This window comes from Cydia pomonella, chromosome 11 (genome assembly GCF_033807575.1).
Source record: "Cydia pomonella isolate Wapato2018A chromosome 11, ilCydPomo1, whole genome shotgun sequence".
Taxonomy (NCBI): Eukaryota; Metazoa; Arthropoda; class Insecta; order Lepidoptera; family Tortricidae; genus Cydia; species Cydia pomonella.
The window spans coordinates 5,780,201-5,800,485 of record NC_084713.1 but is presented as its reverse complement, the minus strand read 5'-3'; the positions used below and the strand labels follow the sequence as shown (position 1 = coordinate 5,800,485).

Genomic DNA, 20,285 nt, shown 5'->3' with positions numbered 1-20,285 from the left:
TGTAAGTTCAATAAGCGGTGTCTGAAAATTCAAAATGCTTGGATGCTTGTCAATTCAGAAAATAACACTTTTTTGTACAACGTTGCTATGGCTACGTCAAAGTATTTTAGCAAATATGTCCAAGTGTCAGGAAGGCTAAGTCATTAATGATCATTAAGTAATTAATGTGTCCTAATGTTATGATGCCCCGATGGCGGACGGGTCGGACGAAACAATACCCATTCGTCAACAAGACCGGATGCTATGATAATAAATAGTTATGGTGTCTAAATGAAAACAGCATTCGAAATTTATGACACCGGACAGTGCCAATTTACCGTAAATTGCTAGCCCAATAAGTAAATACTGACTATCTGAAATCTATCTGCCAGTAAATAATTAGTCAACCCTAGATTTTCAGGAAAGGTTTATTACATGGACGGCATACCTAATAGATATGAACTAAATAGATTTAGTCGCCAAGTCACCTGAACTGTAGACGTAGTTATTGGTGGACCATAATAGCATCGATGCCATCGGTAGGGGTAATCGATTTAAAGCCAAGCGGTAATAGTATTAAATGCTGCAGCTGACTTTAAAGTAAATTCATTTTGAAGGGGATCTAATATCACCGCAATGAAGCTGCAGGTATTATACCGAGTTACTAACTACTACTACTTAAAGCGCTAATGTACCTACTTTAACTACATAAATAAATATGTTCAGGTGGTTCGCTTTCCATACAAAAAACAATTGCGTTTTATGAAGTCATTACACACGAATCCTACATAAATATGTGCGCATCTGTCTACTTTCGAAAATTAGTTTGCGCTAAATTGACAGAAAAACTTTGTTTGATACAGAAATCACGCAAAAAACTTTATTTTGGTGTTACATTGATAAAAAATATTACGTTTTCAATTTAGTGCAAACTAATATTCGAAAGTAGATAGATGCGCACATATTTATGTAGTAATAGTGTGTAATGACTTCATAAAACGCAATTGTTTTTTGTATGCGAACCACATTAATGGCACCAATCATGGGCCATTTAAGAGAAAATTTGGAGTATTTTTATTATTTCACCGACACCTGTAAATTTTCTACCGCTTCATGCGGTAAAGCTTGAATGTCCTATTCGTCCTTTATGTTTGTTTATGTATTTAATGAAATCTACTGCTATTGGTTTCAATATTATTAACAAATTAAAACTATGTTTTTTTGCTCCAGTCATGGGATGTATGGCGCCATCTTTGGTTCTTTATGGCAAATTGTTGCTAGCGGTTAAAAACTGACCGTAAATACTTTTTTTACAGGATTTGTTTATATCCCACTACTGGTGCCAGTCCCAACACAGGGACGTTTACTATAAATATAAATATTGGGGGACACAAACAAAGCATAGTTTTTACGTACATTTGGGGACTAGGCGACAATATTAACATACTTATATACATAAAAACAACCATGACTCCAATTACTTTTAGACTTCATTAGTACAAAAATTTTGTACAAGGAACATTTTTCAGTAATTTATTTTCAAGCACGCAAAACTAAACTCAACAAAGCATTATCTTAACGTAACTCCAGTTGTCCCGTTTGTCTGGAAGGCGTTTGTCGCACTAATTCCTTTGTCGCAGTAAAAAGGCAGCAGGTAGTTAGCAGTGATTCAGTTATCGGCGAGGCGTTTCAGCGCCTCCGCGACTGTTTTTACAGAGTTGGGACAAGGCTTGAGCGAAGCGACACTTCGACTTTCAGAAAATGGGATTCGACTTTCAGATGAATGATTGGGATTACAGATACAGCATAAAGTAAAGTTTGACGTCTAAAAAAACCCGTGCACCGTCTGGGCTATCAAAATCTTTGCCAAACATATCATGGCCTGAATTTCCGTATTTAATATATATTTTTTTACAAAATCTTTATTTACATAAAAGACATATACAAAGGTATTACTATAACTATCTTAAATCTAAAATAGGCCGTCGAGGCATTGTACCAAAGATGCTGGCGGCATTTTCTCGTTGTATCGCAATGCTGAAGCCGCAAGCTCTTCGGTTACCAGTCAACCAGACGCTTAGCGATTTCTGCAAAAGTATTTAATTGATATGAGACATTAAATTTTTTAATAGTGAATGGTTTCTTATAGATACCTATCTTATACACGATGCAAAATTGGTGGGTGGTTCTTTTTCAGATTAGCTTTGGAAAACTAGCTTAAAAAATCATCGTCCCTAATTTTTTTATTATATAGAAGGCAAACGAGCATACTAATCGCCTGATGTTAAGAAATTACCGTCGCTGAGGGACACCCGTAACGCTGGAGGGAATGTATGTGTGTTGCCAGCCTTTAAGATGAGAGAACGCTCTTTTCTTGAAGGTTTAAATATCGTATCGGTTCGGTAACACCGCGGGCGACAGTTCATTTAGCTATCGGAGGTAGGAAGTTTTGAAAATCACAGTTGAAGACTGCCAACAAGTGGCTAAGATGAAATTGTTGTCGCGTAGATAGATGGCGAAAATAAGCGGCAAGGATTAAATCAAAACGATTCCTCGGATTGAAATTTTAAAATTGGTTGAACTCCTCTCTTAAAGAGCCTCTCAGGTCTGTTGTTAAAATTAATAAAATTACTGGTCATGAAATAGTTGTATAAACGTAATTGCTGGGTTTTCTAATGTATTTTCGTAAAATATAAGTTTCATCAGTGAAGATCGACCTTACTACACTAAATCGTCTTGTTCCCTTTGTAAGCTTCATACTTGCAGCGCTTCTCTGCTGTGTTTTCCTTTTTATGCCCAATTTCCCGTTCCCGGCTATGGCGTTATAAGAATTCAGGCGTTGTGTGGAATATTTTTGGAGAAAATATTACTTTTGATTTTTGATAGGATATTTACATGTTATTTCAATTTATATAAAGAAAACAAAAGCGCCATGAGCTTATATTATTTTTCTTGTTCTGCGAAATAACTCCTACCTGCCTACTTGCAAGTTCGCAATGTAGAATGGTTTTCAAGAAGATGTAGGTACTGCCTTCTTGAAACCTTACTATGAATCAGATATCTCCACGCGACTTTAGTAGGTAACCAATGTCTCAATACTTTTTACCATTATCTTAAGACCCGATTCGAAGAATGAGATACGATAACGATAAGTTCTGGTTTATATTTTAAGTTCTCATTTACATATCGTTTGTATGTCGCATAATTGACAGAAGCAGCTCGATTCGGGCAACCAATGACACTTTGACGATAGAAATATCGAAAATAGATCTTATTGGGATCACAGCGGAAATAAACGTCAATTTTGACATGTCGTTTAGTTATCGATCTTTTGAAGATCTATCCAAGATCTTAAACGTGTCTTGATCGTTCTTCGAATCGAGCCGTTAGTTTGAAACATAACATATTGTATACTGATTTGTTAACATCATATCGCCATCGTGACGACCACAGATGATGAACACAGATATTTGTTCCTATGAGTCATGGGTGTTTTCTATGTATATAAGTATGTATTTATCCATAGTTAGTACCTATGATATCATCCAGTGCCTATAGTACCCATAGTACAAGCTTTGCTTAGTTTGGGTCTAGGTCGATCTGTGTAGGATTGTCCCAAAATATTTATTATGTATATTCAAATCGCAAAAAAATAAGATTGAGACCAGCACACGACCGGACCAATTACGAGAATATTCTGTGAGGAAAAGTAAAACTTTCTTCTTTTCAGTTTACAGCTAAACATTTAAATATACCCCACTCAAACTAAATGACTCGCTCAATTTAAACTTGACTCGTTAAAACGTCTCAGAAAAATGAAATAAACTTTCCGTAAACAAACTAATTTATAAGAGAGTTGAAGCTATTGCTCAGATGTCATGAGTTTATCAAAGTTGTTTTGACTTATAAACGACTTTAACTTGGCCTCGGATGATACTTTTATAATGAACACGGCTTAAAGCCACGATTCCAAGAAACGTGTATGCTTTAGGAGGATTAGGTACTTAATTTTTCTAATTATTTTATAGATCTTGTAGTGGTTATACAACGTTTTAACTAAATAAAGTAGCATTATTTTTCGAAAGTCGTTAAGTAAAAGAGTAACTGGATATAATTATACAAACTATTCAGTTAATACATATTAGTGATATCTCACCGATATGATGATCTTGGTGAGCGAAATGTTAAGATGTGTACTCTTGGCTACAATTTTTTTGGGGCGTACGATTAAATATGTGCTCCTTCATGAACTACGGTTGTCTTTCCGAATAAACGAATGAGTGTCTATCAAGTTGTACAAATGCACTAAACTAACACAAAATTTGCAAAAATGCTTAAAGTTTAGTTTTATACGTACAAAAATTCAAGCATACCTATAAAAACTTTGGCAATGAGTTAAACAACTTAAGAGGGAGTAAATAATACCTGTTGGGTGTAATTAAGGAGGAAGTTATGGCGCTTGAAATGCAGAGATTTGAGCCGAGTGAGCGTAAAGAAAGATTATACAATGTGCGCAGAGAGTCGCAATTTAGCTTTAATTTGTTTTAGGTAGTAAAGCTCTACACTTAATGGCTACTTTAGGCTAGTCGTTAATGATGTTTAACCTTTTCGAGGTCCAAAGAAGTATTATGTAACAAGCTCGAAAATAAATACTCTTGAGTTATCGATATTTTCTGTGTATGTATTATTTTTAGGTTTTTATATAGGTACTCACTGTATATTTTACTTATTTTTAGACTACATTTATTCGTCTAGCGAGGAAAAAACCTGTAAGCGTTTATTATTTGTTTACAAAAAAATAAAAAAAAGGTTACAAAATAATAAATTTCCATAAGTTTAAACGGTTACTTTTTTTGGCAAATTTATTGCCGACATTTAAAGAAATAACAGGTAAGAAAATGTCTCAAAATCAATACTAGAGGAGGAGAGGAGACTGCTCATTATTTACATAAAAATAATATCTTCATGCAAAGTTAGCTGCAGAGATAGTTGACCCTCCCTGCAAACAAATTCAGGTCAGTTATCTCTGCAGCTGATTGTAAAATAGGTGGACTGAAACTACATTCTCATACAAATAGGCTATTAATATGCACTAAAACTATAGCTTACAACCACACTCTAGGTATAATGATGCCTTAAGTAATACCAAAGTTAGGTTTAAGCAATTTGGCGCAACTAAGAGGAGATACCTACATTCTAATCGCCTAAAGAACGGGCGAGTCGACGGCTCCAATAAACCAGTTGGAGTCAGAAAGAACAAGTCTTTTGAATCTATAAAAGAAAAACTTGACACGAGTTTCGTCTCAAGTCTCTATAATAAATGTTCTGTTTAAATAAGGACCTAAAGAAGATAGTCTATAGAAGTCTTGAAAACAACGTATCGTGGAATTTATAGCAAAAATGCTCATTTGGACTGCTCTGCTTAATAGTTATGCTCCATTTATTTATATATTATATAATATATATCGTTTTCTAAGTACCCTCAACACAAGCCTTATTGAGCTTACTGTGGGACTTAGTCAATTTGTGTAATAATGTCCTATAATATTTATTTATTTATTTGTCAAGTCAAGGATTCGGTTTTTCTGGCTTGATTTTCTTTATATTCTTGCAAAAAAATTGACAACCGCATCATACGGCGTTCGCCGTGAGTGGATCTGCTCGTTGTACAAACTGTTGTGTTACTTAAGAAATTTTTTACATGTCGGTGTCCCTTAAAAGTCTCTCCTCGTGGTGCCCAATGTACATTACTATGTACACTCTGTTTCAAAGAAATTTCAACCTTCAATAAAACAAACAATGTTGCATTTAATTTGGTTCGTCATATTTTTGAACAAATTAAATTTTATCCGATTCAAAATCCAACTAGATTCAAACTTCCTTAGCTATGGTGGGCGGTACGAGAATAAGTAAACGCTTAACTTGGGAACTGCCTGGTTTTTGAAAGGCGTTCAAAGACGTGGGTAAGGAGGGCCTTTTGTTACTCGACTCACTTATGTACGCGGAACGCAACTAGTGGGAATATTCAAACAGAGAATTCTCATTCCCTGCGGCTCAGTTCGACCGAGTTGGTGGACAGCTGGCCAAGTTAACTTGCCATAAAATTATTTGATACTTCGACAAAGGATCTGCATTTTCAGGCTAGTCAAAGAACAGTGGAGTGTAAACTTGTTTGATTAAAGAGCCGTGTTCTCGGCAGTTGAAAATAACTATAGAAGCGTGAAAGCATTACGGAGTAGATGTTATTTTATATTACTGCACCTGAATTTTACTGTCGGGCAAACTCAATTGAAGTCTCGTATGTCTTAATAATACCAGAGTATAATCCGACATACTTAATCTCTCTACTCCTAGGGATCTACATTTTTTAGCCAATTATTATTACTTATCAATTTTTGACTTTCTTTTTTGACTCGACAAGGCCATATATTATCACATGGGTCGTAAGTAAAGGGTTAATCAGCCCAAAGTCGTCAACCAGGCACAACCATCTTTCAAAATGCTACACATAGTTGTTTATTCAGATATGAGGTAATAATTAAAATATAACTCTGTAAAACGACATCCACTGTTAAACACCGATCTCCGCTTCAGTTGATGTGCCTTACCTTCGATGTACCTTTCGCCACAGTCTGCTTTGATATTGTATTAAGAGTCATAACGAGTACCTTTTTATAATAAATATATTAAAAAAAAGCTCTTCACTCAAGTCTTTGCGTAGAAAAAAATCTAGCGAAATATTGTGTACTTTATCATCAAAATTTTGAAATAATAGCACCGTCTTTTCTACCCGTATTTCCGATATATGAAATGATTTCCATCGGAACACCGAAAAGCAATACGGGAAATATATGCTCCAGTTGGAAAAACAAGCTTGCGTACCACACGAGCGAACATTGAACGTGCTTTTTAATTTGAAATAGCTGTTTTCCTTATATTTCTGTAAAACTGGTACAGGTTTTGAATATTTGTTCAGTATTAATCATAAATTGTTGTTCAAGGCTCATATTTTTATTCAGGTCAATAAGTTAGTTTCCTTAGACTGAAATAATGATTATTTCACAGCGGCTTTGAAATCAAATTAACCGCAATACAAAAAACGAGATAAAACATATTTCTGTAATTTCAATAACTTTTAATTAACTTCAGGCCGCCAAGAGATCTGTAAAAAGGTCTCCCTTTTCCATTTTAATTTGAATCTTTATTTTGACAATTACAACTTCATTTGTCTTGATAAGTTTTGATGAATGGGCGGCTAATTCATAGGCAAAAACTCTTTAGAAGGCGGTGGAGTGAGAGTACTACCAAAGTGTCTGGAAGTTTTAGTAGCTGTAGCTAAGTAAATTACATCAGTGTGTTAAAATTACCTCTAGAAAGTTTATTATCATATAAATAGATAAAATATCATTGTCTTTGATATCTACAATGGATGTTCACTGCATTATAAACGGTCATATCTTCTTCTTCTTAAACTTAATATAAAATGCAGCTATAAGTGATACGATATTTCCTGTTTAACGTAATAATTTATAGGTGAAGGTCACGCCTAACCGCTTCTATTACCGCTTCGGGCTTTCCGTTACATTCCAATATAATCCATTTAAATGTGTTTGGAAAGTGAAATTCTAATTTATTTCTATATGACAGGATGTTTTTGCTTTCGCTTCTTAAACCTATCTTTAAATCTAAGTGTTATTTAGTGTAAGTGGCATGAGGTCAACAAATAAGTTTCATTTTAATATGAATAATGCAGCTTAACTGCATATCGAAGCAACGTTTCAACTAAAATAGATTGTAGGTCAAATTGGTGTTATCCCAGAGAAAGTTTTATAATTCCTTATATTTTTTACCTCATAAACCAACCCACACACTGGTCCTTACCTATACCTATTATATATTAAATTAGATAGGGAATCTAGGGTAGACTTTAGAAGGAGCTTTTTCGCAGTATTATAATATTTTCTGAAGCACTCAACCGAATAAGTGAACTTTGTATCTCGTGCAATCGTCCCTAGTCAGCTCTACATCGTTAAAGTTAAACAGCATTCATTCAATCTTCTTTACGTTATAAGGATGGTGGACGACCATTTTTCTATGCAACCTTTGTCCCCATTTCCCTTTCTGGCTATTAGCATAATGCCAAATGTTTCATATACCTACTTTACTATAATTACTACTTACATAAATTATTTTATAAAGGATAATTTTATATTATTGCAAGAGTAGTTTTATTCGACGTTCATAAGCGCATTACAATATGCCTACTTGAAGAATAAACTACTAACATTTTATCTTTATTTTGGTGAGAAGCAAAGATTTCTTTGGTATTGTTGTTGCCTCTTAAAAGGCAATTATGTGATGATACATCATATTAATCACGGTTTTCATCAACGCCATTCACATTTCATCCGTCCATTATTTACGCAATAATTGTTTTTTCTACCCATTCATTTGTTACCCCAAGGCTATACCAAGGTCCTTTTGTAACAGAAATGCTAGCACCAATTTCTTCATTGTGCTCACAAAAGATAGCGTCAATTACGATAAGGGTCTATTTAAAGATGACGGGTAGGTAATTACAGATTTATGCAACGTAACCTTAGCTATCACATGTAGTTGCTTCACGATTTGCAAGAGCCATAAGTCAAATTGCATGGCTGACATTTCTCTATCAGATACTTTCATTGTTGCATCGCATGCACAATGGGTGTGGTTTGAATAGATTGATAATATAACAATGCTTTGCTTAGGTCAGGTTTGTGGAACGGGTTATGTAAGGACAATCAGCCTGATTATTCTGTTGTGATTCTGCAGAATTATTTGACTTAGATTCATTTGTGAATTTTACCGCCTTACCAAAAAAAAAAACTTATCTTATACCGTATGTTTTCGGTATCCTGTTGGTATTATATTAAACCGCATGTGACAGACAGACAGGTAGATAAACACCTAAAGTGTTCCGGTATAAAACAAAAAAATAACAGAAGGAAGTTGACAATAAAGTCCATAGGTACATACTTACAATTAAAATTCATGTGTCACATAATGTTAGCAGATCGAGCCATAGTTTATGGTCTCTAGGTTCCTTAGAGTAAAAGAAAAGGGATTTGAAGATTGTATCCTTACTGACATATTTATTAAAGATCTATAGTACTTATAGAATATGGTATGGTAAATTTATGGTATAATTTATAGTAGTGCGTATCTAAGATAAATTTGGGTATTTTACATAGGTACGGTACGGTACGGTAAGTAATAATACAATTTACAAACATGTGGTTAGAATTTTGAGCGGGTACGTTTTGACTAATTTGTGCTCATGTTTGAAGTAATTGCGTATCTAGATTACTATGTCTAGAGTGGTTTCGGTATTTATGTGGATATGGCCATTAGATAATAATATTAAAACTTCTGTGAGGCTCAGACATATGAAATATATTTAAACGGGTCACTCAACCAACCAACTCAACGAGTCAGCGAACGCACGCTCCAGTTGAGAGCGGTTTCATAGTAGGGTATTTTTCTGCGTGTATACAATCGTTTCGGCGGTACAAGCGCGTTACATTTACCTACATTTGGTTTTTACGAGCTTACGCGAGCGTTACATTTCCTTACGTTTGGTCTATACGAGCTCACACGTGCGTACGCGTACACTCGTAGAACACGCTAGTCTGAAACCACCCTGAATCTCCTGGTTTTGAGGGCAAACGTGCTGAACAATTTAAAACTTTTTAAAAATGTTAGTCATTGGTAGAACAGACCATTTAATAATTCTAATCTAACGCAGCGCTTTTTAAATAGCTCGGCCGTTGTGCTATCGATTTTGCTAAATTAACTATTCACATTCAGACAGCAACGTTTGCTAGGAAAACTTATGATAGGTATCTATGAATGTACAGCAAGCTGCTAAATTGAATTCACTCAGAAAGTGCCCATGGAATTTTGTGACTGAGTATATTTGTATCTCTCGATTACGATAGCTTGCTTAGGCCTACCGTGAACATCAAAGTCGAATATCGTTATCTGCCTCTCTATCGACGGTAACGAAATTTCGATGTTTGAACTTAGACCAATTTTTGGTAAGTACATTATAAAATATCTGCATACGAGCTTTTGTAAAGTTATCGTAAATTGTACTTCTAAAGGTATCTATTGCTATTATATAAGTTTAGTTAATCGATATAAAAGTAGACCTTTAGTTGCAAGATTGGATGATTAAATAAAAGCTCAAATAAAACTAAAAAGTATACATTTTATCTTAATAGGTCAAATCTACGTTGAATAAATACGAATGTTCCCACGATTCTTCATTTTGTAATAATAGAACGGTCTGTCGGTGGAGAGTAGACTTCGAATTTAAAATTCGAATGCTAGTACTTTTAAAATACGCAAACAAATATTTTAGTCGCTCTAGTTCGGTAGAAGATTAAATTCAGTTGCGCTGCTTTGCCGCGCTGTATTGCTGCAGGCTTTTTATCGTGTATAATGATAGATAGATAGATAGATAGGTTCATTTATTTATCATTGAAAATTACATGATATTTAACAATGTCACAATGTTCCTAACATAAATATTAAGGAAAAAATAAATCATATCAAAAAAGTCGGTTATCAAGGACATAAACGTTCCTCGTGTCAATGCAGCCGGCAGAAATGCGGTGCGACAATACTACTGACTAAATTGCCACGGAAAACGGCAATTTCTTAAGGATCTTGGCATTGACAACGTTTTTTCCCGTGACAATGCATCCGGTAGGAATTCGGCACGGCAATGCAGTTCCAATTGGAGTTTTAACTTAGTGCCTGCAAGCAGAATAAATATTCTAGTCTATTAAGAAAGCATTTTAAAGTGAAATAAAAAACGTCGCTTTTCGGTTTAAATAAACCTAAATTTATAGGAGGAAGTACTGGAAAAGCTTCTAATTGAGCAAAGGCCGGAGCTATTAAAAGATGACTTAATTTGTTTACAATTTTCACAGAAGCGTTTTGTTTGTGAATTTAATTTTACAGCAGGTCCAGGAAGACAATTTAAAAGTAAATGTTTGATGGCATAAGTAATTTTGCTATCGTCCTAATAAATAATGAGAGCAGACTATGTAGGTTCCTAATAAATAAATAAAAAAGTTTTTGGAAAACTCTGTTTAACCTGTATTACAAAAAGAACGCCTATTGATTTCCCTCTACTTTTAATAGTTGTAACTTGTACTGTTATTTTATTTTCGATAAAGAGTATTTGTGACATATACAGGGTGATTCATGAGACGTGAACAGGACCAAGCCTACACAATCAGTAAATGGTAATGAATCGTTTACGTCATATATAATTAAAACAATCACGCTTTTTTCGGTCATCTAACTTTTTTCTAAGGGCAAATTTGATTATGTACAATCATGGATACCCTACAACACTTCATTAACATAGATAAAACTTCTTTAGCCGTTATGACAGCACTTTGATTATGAAGAAAATAAAATGACACACTTGAGTGAGATACGATTCTTCAAAAGTAACCAGACTGCGATGATATTAAATTTGTCACTTGATATGGATAAAACAAAGAGGGTGACCATAAATGTCGATCTTGAAATAATAAAAAAATTGAACAGTTCGAACTTTAAGATACGTCAAATATTAGGTCGAAATTGTTAAAACAGAAACGTCACTTTTGACACTGACATATCCGATCCATATCGTATTTAGACCTAATATTTGATGTATCTTAAAATTTGAATCGGACTGTATATAGATCATATTGAACAAATTTTAATACGGATAATATTGCTGTTCCATAGAAAATATTGACATACCTATGATTCGACAGAATGTAAAAGACAGTAGATTTTTCGTCCGTTTTCGGGGCTCGCCCCATGGTAACAGTTGTTCTGTATGACCTTTTTATTGTTATTTCTGACCCTCAGAGTATGGTCAGAAATAACAATATCACTATCTACCTATAGGTGACAACAGGGCTTCCAAAAAAAATCGAAAAGAATTCAATTGGTCCCACTGATAACTCGAAAGCCACTTTGCCGAACGACTTGCGACGATCGCCTATTACTTTAAAAGAGGCGGGAAGTGACATCTTCCGTCACATATCCACCTCACTTAAATTGTTTCACTTTACGATGCATGTATTTTTTATTACACTTTATATCGTATTACTTATTTTATGCTTTATTTTTAAAAAATAGTACGGAAGAAGATGCCTACAGTATGCAACATTTTATGGTGCGCTTTTGGCAAACAATACCATTTTTGGCATACTAACCTATAAATAAAAATGATGGGAGCATTGGTCTATATTGGCCTACTTGATAAAAGCAGTCTTCAAAAAAAGAATATTCACTACAATCTCTTCATTCATTACATTTTAATAGAAACATTATTACCGTCCGCTGATGTATCAGAATGATATATAATGACAAAACGCTAATGTCATATCAAGATCAAAAAACTTATTTTAGTAAGTATCTAATGTTTACATTTCCAGTGCCAGAGATAGATGTTAGAAGTTCCGTTCCTCCATAAAATGAATACATTTAAATGCATTGTTTTGAACGAATGCTCTGTTTTGTATATATTATTAGCCATTTGCCGGCAGCTGCTGTAGATATTTCGAACTAAGATATTGTGTTTGTTAAGCCCCGTTTTGTCTTAATAAAAATACTGTTAAAATAAAAAAATAGAAATTGACGACGTGACGTCATGGCCATAGATGTAGCTCACTGATTCAATAATAGTAAATCTATTCTGTTCTTCATATATATCGTCCCTTTATTGTATGAATACGTTACTTACCTTTACTTACTTAGTTTTGTCAGAACTGTTATTAATGTCAATTAATTTGTTTACAGATCTAATTTTATCAGAATCAGCTGCAAAATTGTCCTGGGAGAGCATTCATAAAAAGTAAGTCCTGCAAAATATTAATATTTATTTACAATTCTGCATCAAAATTTTGAATATCTCTGAGAAACAAATTAATTTGATTTGACCTTTATTCTAATATCAGTCGAGATGACGTTTTATTCGAAATGAAACTCATTTCATTCGTTTCATAAAAGAATCACACGAGTGAATAATGCCTTTGCGTAGCAGTCACATAACCTACTATTAAATCTGTTTATCAAATAAAGTACGACGTAACTACGGCATGTTATGTGTCTGACTCGATTTATCAAAATTTTGTGTTTTTTTACAACACAATATTCAATTGTTAAATTCTAAAAAAGGCTACAACTGCTATTTTACAATTACTTATCTACGGTACCTAGTCTGCTCTTTTTAGCAGTTCAAAAAATATACCAGAAAAGAGAAGAGACACCAAGAGTTTCTCAGTTCAATCTCTTACTCTCTTCTAAGACATCGGTTTACAATGGATAACTATCATCAATTCTATATATATACAGTATGTCCCTAGCCATTGGACAAAGCCTAAATGTACATATGCATTAGGGTATTTAGAACCAGTGCATCATAACAACCGGTGTAGCGGTTTCGAAGAAATTAACAAATTACCTTTTTTTACTTTGAAGCAGCCTGTATGTGTTAGTAACTCCTTAGGTAATATCCTCAAAGAATAGTATGGAACCTTCTTCGACCTTTTTGATTATCCTTTTTATTTATGACACTAATATGCTTCTGACTTTTGAAAAAGGTCAAGATTATCAAATATTTCGAACACATTGTCAAAAATACTGCCAAAGATTAACACAGTGTGTTTCTTTTTGTTGTCGATTATTGCAAATAACTTTTGTTCGAAAAAAATATTTTTTTATCTTTTGTTCTAATTAAAAAAATATTAACGTCATTCCTGATAAGTAACCCTACGTGGGATTTCAGGGTTTGTCCAATGGCTAAGGTCACCCTGTATATATCAATTTGATAACCGTGGTTCCGATACAGGTGTTACGCCACGTTATGTAGCTTACGTGACTCGATTGACCAAAATGGTTTGCGGTCCCGGTCCAATTTGCTTATGCCGACCGCGCGGTAATGAAATAATGCTCGTTACGTCTCGCTGTTTGGTAGAAAGGAAGTGCGGGATATATAGCGAGAGTTCTGTTACAACACACTTAGTAGCCACAGCTATGAAAAACCCAGTTTCAATTTCGAATTTGTTGGGCAAGGATACGATAAACAGTTGGCTACTTGACATTTTAAATTAAATGCCTTCCGATTTTGTTCAATTTGCTTATTCCGACGGCACGAAAATGAAAGAATGCTAGTAATGAGAGAGTTCTGCCCTACCACATTGTAGCCGTAATAGCTAATGGAAATCTATTTTGAATTTGGAACTTTATGAGCGAGAATACGGGAACAATTTGATTAGTTTTCCTATTAGTTACATGTTACGGGGCATGATGGGGTGCTTGATCGACTCTTACTTATTGTATGATAAAAAGGGAGGTTTTTTAACCTTCACTTCAACTTGCATTCTCTTTGAACTCAAATGCATTTTTTGTTATTTGATTTCATGGATGTGTTCTTAATTTTAGGTACCCATATTGGCTTATGCACGTATTAATTTGTACTTTATAAATTATCTATAATCACAACAATTTCAAATTGTATACCTAAATACCACCTTTTCCTCAGAAGCGTCACCTATGTACGAGTAAGTAAATCTTATCTTTTTCTTCACGAACCCCACAAATTTCATAAGGCAAAAAGTAAATGTAATAAATAACAAAACAATCACGAAACACGTAAGACCCGGATTTGTATGCCTATCGCGGAATTCATCGAAGCCGGAGCCCGATAAGAATATCTTATAAGGGCTTTATGTAGGGCTGCTAGACCCTTCCTAAACTTTTAAGGAAATCCCTGATAATAGATATAAGTCAAGCTGGCATCAATAAAATTAAGAAGGTGGCATCAGTAAAATTGTACTAAAAAATATTTGTCAAGAAGTATTCCATGAAATTGTTTTCCAACATGTAAAAAAAAAGAATTTTCTGAAGATTTGCAGGTATAACAGGTATATAGGAGTTTCTTTTTCGGTGACAAATGGTCAAAAATATGCCCAAAAAAAACACCAGAAAAAAGTTCTCATACCTACTTCTCATGTCTAGGTATTTTACATGTTCGAGTATTTCGTTGTGAACAACCAATTGAATGACACTCAGTAAGTAAGTGGATTTGAACGGCATCCTAATTGCTGCAGTTTGCGTCCGTTGGTGAGAAATTTACTCGTACTAACGCGTAAGCGGCACTTCATAATCTAAAATAACTTATTCCGATGCTACATAAAGTTTATTCATTCATTCATCATTATAGCAGTTTAAAGCAAGTTTGAGACACCTACTTGGACACTGACGAAACGTTTCATCCATGTTATGATTTTGTAATTATTAACATATTAATACTCGTACAGTCAGCAACAAAAATAGCAGATCAAATAACGCTTCATAAGTATCTACTATTCTGTAACAGCTTAACAAAAAGTGATGTCTTAAATATAGAAGAACTAAGACCGTAAAAGATATGCTTTTGAATGTGAATTTTAGAAACATATCAATATTTGGAAAAGTTATCTGGGATAATTTTGGCGCGTTGTTTCATCCGCTACTATTGATGCTGACTGTACTATATGAATACGGTCTCCATCTTTCTCCGTTTATGGTTTTAGCTTTTTTTTTTAATTTATTGAAGCAACAAAACGAAATTACCTACAAAACGAGTGCAGTTATATGTTTTATGTCCAGTTGTTAGTGATCTCAGATCTGATATTTCGATATTCCAGACAGTCTGTTATAAAGTCCAAAAAGTACAGACGTGTGGTAACCCTGACCAGCCGAGATAGTGTTTATACTTGTTATTGAATATTTTTGCGATGCTAAGATTAATTTCCTGTTTCTTACGTCATTAACATTCTGACCAGCTTCGGGATGAAACGGGAAGTTGGCCTATCTAGATTCAGGAAGTAATTCCTTGGATAAATAATTATATGAAATAAAATCAGGTATTTAATAAAAGTACACTTTATAAGATATTTTATTGCTTTAGTACTCATAAAACTAATATAACTTAATATAATCATCATTATTTTGTAGTTAAATACACTGATAATGTGGACGGTTTATTATCCACTAAGCTAAAATAAGTGCCTCCAACATTTAAAATAAGATACTTTAATAGGTATGTATTTAATTGACCCGTTAAAAAATTACACTTCTCAATCTTCGTCTATTCTAAACATCTACTCAATGAGCAGAAAAAATTGTATAAAACACTTGATTAAAGCGGTTTTCTACAAGTATTTCCAAAGATATTTCTCAGAAATCTGCATTCATAAATATGTAGTTCCCTAACTTCCGCGCAGCAATCTCAAGATTAACTTAATTAAATCATCCTATTTAAGCCTCTTGCTAAGTTATTTCCAAGGAAAATGGGTCTGTTTTAGAGTTGATTCAGTTTTCCGCTAAGAAAGCGTGAGGACTGGCGTTTAAACACTGGTTTGTGATGAACGTAGTGCCGTGATTGTGGCATATTATTTTTTAGGGTTCCGTGAGATGTATCACATGTATCAGATCTTAATAAACCTTCTATGGCTTCTATAATATTTGCATATTAAAGACATTGATATTTTGCCATAAGTCGATATTGTCATTTGGCAGCAGCAATAAGGCCATATCATGCAGCCACGAATGTATAAGATTATTTTATAATTGCGACTTTGAAACTTACCTACTGATATTAAAGATACTTTCCAATAACGGCTGAATTTCCGCGCCGTCTTGCTGACTGCTACCATTCAAAAACCGCTATGACAGTCAGCTGCATTAATAACAATATCGAGTCGTGGCCTGACTAACATTATTTAGTACGGTCAAATTAACTCAAATTTCACTAAAGTCAGGAACTAATTCTAAGGACTAATAAAATCACTACGGATTGTTTTGTATGGGCTAAAAATCGAATTTTATACAATCGTTACTAAATTCACCCCCCCCGGAAAGGGGTGAAATCGGCTGAAAATAATGTAATGGTTATAACTAAGAAGAGAAAAAAGGTGTACTCGGTGTAATTTGGCGTACGTTTTACAACACTTATATCTAAATTCGCACGTGTTATTTATGTTAATTTAAGCTACGGAACAGGTAAAAAAAAAACAACATTAAAAAAAATCTATTTTGGCCATTGCGGGTCTGGGGAAAGTAATGTACTCGGTGCAAATTGAGTAAATAATTAGAAAAAATATCTAAATCCAATGTCAAATTCGCACCATGGTGCGACACCCGGAAAGTAGTTTTTTCATGTTTTACTGTCGTTGTACTTCGGGGGAAATTTTAATACTATTGGAAATTGATGCAATCATATTCATTTGATTTTGTTTACATTCGCACCCCATAAAAAATTGGCATTTTTATACGGAACATGCAGTTTTGTAATCAAGTACCAAAAACGTAGAGCAATAAATACACAGAAGCGACAAGCGCGTGATTAGTGGCAAGAGAAGGAACGCGCGTAGATGCACCGACGAAACACGGCTCTTGAGGCACGAGTAGTGGCATGTACTGCAAAAATAGTAGGGTTTCTGAGTATGTAGACAGACAGTCAACAAATTAAATACAGGTACGCTCAATGTTTGTTAAATTCGAAAAATCGCGTTTTTCCATATACTTACGAAAACGTTAGACTACTTAGTTCACTCAATGATTGTTTAAAACAATAGTTCCGTTTTAATGCCAGAAGAAAGATTTGTGCTCGTTGCCCGTCAAAAGTGTCAAACAAACTGTCTCGGAACAATATAGATCGGGTCATAAGATCCGGATATTACGGATCCGTTAAATATGGTTATTGTATTGACCTATAACCGGAACAATTTTCTAATGAAATTTATGAATAATTTCATACCATTTTGTCATTTAAATATAGTATTTTCATATATTTAATCAATTCAAATACTAACAGCACATCAATTTTGATAGGTACATCATGTCACGCAGTAACTTTATACAATGAATGCGAATGTTGCTTAATGCAAACATTAGATCATTGGATATCTTGATGACTTGGGGCTATAGGCTCAAAACAAAAGCAACCTGAAGGCCAAGGCTAGGATAGTAGAGTAGGAAGGAGAGAAAATTGGTCTGATAATCAACCACTAGAATATCTCCAAATGAATAGGGCTAAGATGGTCGGCTCTTTATCATTTGTCATGAAGGGCATAGTGACAAGTGATAAAAATAGAACCATGCTGCCACCGCAGATCGAAAAGAAAAGACCTACCTAAAGTAATCGGGAAGAGGAGATAGATGTTCGAATCCAAAATGCCCTAAGATGCTCAGCAGCGCTTCGTCGAGTTCTAGTGTCCAAGCTGATCAGTAGACTGTCCATGATTCAAGTCTATAAGACAATAATTAGATTTTGATGAATGACATCTGGACATTGGACTCTGAATCAGAAAAAAAAGAACAAGTTCTTAGTGAAGAAGACGAAATTCTGGCGGAATATTCTGGGACCTATCAGAGATGAAGATAGAGAAGATGAAAGCGTAGGAAAAATAGGGAGCTAGAGTAGCCCTAAAACGCCCTCGGAGTATCCAACTAGCGTGGAGTGGTGCAGAATAGAGCAGAGTGACGTTGTTCTTGTATCAAAGGCCAAGATTCTTTTTGGGTCACTGATCCAGTGAAGTAAGTAAGTATTGCTTTCATAGTTAGTATTTCATGACGAATGAACATGAGGTGAGGCATTGGATGTATTTCCAACTATGCACCAGCTAATCCAGATATAAACCCTCCTTATTAAGTACGGTTTTAGAGATAACATTATGTTAGCTATTAGCCTATTATAGTAATCAAGTAATCATTTAAAATTAGTTGGGGTGATATCATTGTATTAAAACATAGTTAAAAACGTTATTTCTTTGTTATCTAAATCAGTTTATTCGGATATTTATTTTGGTGGATATTCGAATAATTAGAACATCACAATATTCTAATTGCAAACCCTACATATAACTTCCCAGTAGGGACACAAATAGGTAATGTAAATACTGCGAGGATGATCTTGTTTAGGATTTGGTTTTGATTAGGAAAAACCAGAGCGATCGAGTATATTCCTTCAACAGGATGCTCTCCTACAGCATATAAAAAGGGCTTAACAGACCCACATTGGGACCAATTTACCTGAATAGCGACCCACAAATGCTAGATTCTTGCAACTAGGCTTGGCGAAAGAAAAATGATGGACCAGCGTACACCTCTGCAAGGAGCTATTGTCTTGCAAGTGCAAAGAATGCTGTACAGGGTGTGGGGGAGTAAAACACGGATTTAAATACACTATGCTTTGCGCATGCGAAGGTGCATGCTCTGGGACAAAATAATACGTAAAAAAAAATATTTTTGTTTAATTAGTGTGTAACTTTAACAGTATTGTTAATTTTGATAATAATACTTTTATCGAAAATATTTTAAGTTACCTTTACTTAAACATCATTTGCCTTGCAAATTGTATTGAAACAGCCATCCGACTCTTGGTGGTGTCATCCGGTATGGAACAAAAATAGTGTAATTTGCTTGTTTATAAACCGATTTTCAAAATTTTAATGGAATTTTATAGCTTATTAATGTAGCATTCATATCTTGATACAATGTCTTCCTGTAAAGTTACTAGTAAAGTTGATGAAAACAAAAAACGGATTTCTTTTCGGGAAAATTTAAATAAAACTTAAAATTTCTCGCAAACTATGGTATTTACAAGGTCAAATATATAAACGATATTGCAGCGCATTTAATTTTGCTTTTTATGACACCCCACACAAGCTTACATGTGATATACTTGCTGTGGTATACGCAATATCCTGAACACGGCACCGGCCATTTTGATGACGTCATAACTGGTGACTTAACCACGTTAGAAACTGTCTCCCGATGGTTTTTTAGTCAAAATAACATGCTTAACAACATACTAAAATATGGTGCTGGTTTCATCAAAGGCACCTATTGGGCCCTATATGACCCTAAGGGAAGCGACTTCATACCTACTCGTATAACATTTTTTTATACAATCAAACACATTTGAATAAGTAGTCGATAAAGAGGTCATACACCGATAGATTATTAATATGTTGTAACATGACATCACTATTTTTGATCTCACATTGACAATTTACGCACAAACTTGCATTTCATTTTTGGTCGCACTTTTGAAGTTTGACAGTCGTTCTTGATATCCTATTTCTATGTATCCGGATCCGAAAAATTGTCGGATATTGCAAACCCTAGCTGCGCGCTGCGCTATCTCCCCGCGCCGCGCGCCCCGCGCCGCGTGCGGCCAACCACCTTCGCTTGCAGTTCGT

The 20,285-nt window shown here is 34.5% G+C and overlaps 1 protein-coding gene across 1 annotated transcript in view; it reads left to right on the top strand.

Annotated features, from left to right (window-relative positions):
* Positions 1 to 20,285, top strand: part of LOC133522693 (mucin-2) — a 114,682-nt gene that overhangs the window by 29,712 nt on the left and 64,685 nt on the right. The window contains exon 2 of the mRNA XM_061858105.1: positions 12,835 to 12,889. The gene's annotated coding sequence lies outside the window, so the exon portion shown is untranslated. The remainder of the gene's footprint in view (positions 1 to 12,834; positions 12,890 to 20,285) is intronic.